Raw genomic sequence first — 2192 nt, 5'->3', positions numbered from 1 at the left:
AAGGAAGGAAGGAAGGAAGGAAGGAAAGAAAGAAAGAAAGAAAGAAAGAAAGAAAGAAAGAAAGAAAGAAAGAAAGAAAGAAAGAAAGAAAGAAAGAAAGAAAGAAAAGGATGTGGTGTTAAATGAGCTAGGTCCAGTACTGATGGCTGGACCAGGCTATCCAAATGAGATAATTATATTTTTAGTCACAAATGCCTCAGCTCCTTGATGGCAGGGACCATATCCGACTCATCTGTGTAACCGTAGCACCCTGCAGCAACCCTATAATTACTCCACTGGGCTCTGAGACATTGGACTGGTCTTCCCCCTTTCTGAACTCAGAGTCCCGCTAATCAGGGGCCTCTAACTGGTGTCTTCATGGGCTGCACCAGGCCCCAGAAGCACTTGGTTTGGCCAGCAGTTTTTTTTTTTACTTTTAAGGAAATTTCTCAGTTATCCACAAGCCTCACCAGCCCCTAATGTGTTTTCTTGCTTGTTTCTTTTTTTTTTTTTTTTTTGAGACGGAGTCTGGCTCTGTTGCCCAGGCTGGAGCGCAGTGGCCAGATCTCAGCTCACTGCAAGCTCCGCCTCCCAGGTTCACACCATTCTCCTGCCTCAGCCTCCCCAGTAGCTGGGACTACAGGTGCCCGCCACCTTGCCCAGCTAGTCTTTTGTATTTTTTTAGTAGAGATGGGGTTTCACCATGTTAGCCAGGATGGTCTCGATCTCCTGATCTCGTGATCCACCCGTCTCGGCCTCCCAAAGTGCTGGGATTACAGGCTTGAGCCACCGCACCCGGCCTTTTGCTTGTTTCTTGAGACAGAGTCTTCTCTTGTGCCCAAGCTGGAGCGCAGTGGCATGATCTCGGCTCACTGCAACCTCCGTCTCCCAAGTTCAAGCCTCAGCTTCCCAAGTAGCACTCCAGGGCCACACCACTACACCCGGCTGATTTTTGTATTTTTAGTACAAATGGGGTTTTGCTGTGTTGGCCAGACTGGTCTTGAACTCCTGACCTCAAGGAATCCACCCACCGGGACCTCCTAAAGTGCTGAGATTACAGACATGAGCCACCGCACCTCACCTAACCCTACTACCTTGTACTCACCCATTACCTGCATTGAACCACTATGAACCTCAGTTTCCTTGTCTATAAAATGGGGATAGTAACCCCTGTCTCCAGTATTGAGATGTGTATGCCAAGTGTCAATCACGGTGCCTTGGTCCATACATGCAGGAATGCTGGCTTTCTTTGTTCCTCTTTTAAAGGTAGAGCAGTTGAGAGAAAAAGTCAGGAATCCAAAGGCCTGGGGTCTACTACAGGATCCTCCCTGTGCCAGGCCAGTTTCCCTATCTGACATATTACACAGTGATGATCATTTATAATGCTAGCAAACATGGCTGATGAAAGAGTAAGTCTTGAGGTTAAGGGTCAATGTGCAATGGAGACACAAAAGCCCTGTACAGATGTGAAGGAGGGTTGATTGAAAAGTAGAGGATGAGGGCCGGGTGCGGTGGCTGACACCTATAATCCCAGCATTTTGGGAGGCCGAGGTGGGCAGATCACTTGAGGTCAGTAGTTCAAGACCAGCCTAGCCAACATGGTGAAACCCTGTCTCTACTAAAAAAACACAAAAAAGTAGCCAGGTGTGGTGGTGCATGCCTGTAGTACCAGCTAAATCAGGAGGCTGAGGCAGGAGAATCACTGGAACCCAGGAGGCAGAGATTGCAGTGAGCCAAGATCACACCGCTGGCACTCCAGTCTGGGCAACAGAGTGAGACTCTGTCTCAAAAAAAAAAAAAAGAAAAAAGTAGAGGATGCCAGAATTCCAATGCAGCCACATAGACAATTGCCCACTTATGAACCCTCTTCCATATCCACTGTGGGCTCTGTCTCCCCCACAGCATGGGAAGAAGGCAGGGCAGAAATGGCAGGACCCCTACATTGTAGAAGAAGAAACAGTCCCTTCAAGAGGATGGGCCAGGTGCAGTGACTTGAGTTTGTAATCCCAGCACTTTGAGAGGTCAAGGCAAGTGGATCACCTGAGGTGGGGAGTTCGAGATCAGCCTGACCAACATGGAGAAACCCTGTCTCTACTAAAAACACAAAATTAGCTACTCGGGAGGCTGAGGCAGGAGAATCGCTTGAACTCAGGAGGTGGAGGTTGCGGTGAGCAGAGATCATGCCATTGCACTCCAGCCTGGGCAACAAGAGC

The sequence above is a fragment of the Piliocolobus tephrosceles genome, chromosome 10, assembly GCF_002776525.5.
Source record: "Piliocolobus tephrosceles isolate RC106 chromosome 10, ASM277652v3, whole genome shotgun sequence".
Classification (NCBI taxonomy): Eukaryota; Metazoa; Chordata; class Mammalia; order Primates; family Cercopithecidae; genus Piliocolobus; species Piliocolobus tephrosceles.
The sequence above is the reverse complement of the archived record's forward strand: the minus strand, read 5'-3'. Positions refer to the sequence as shown.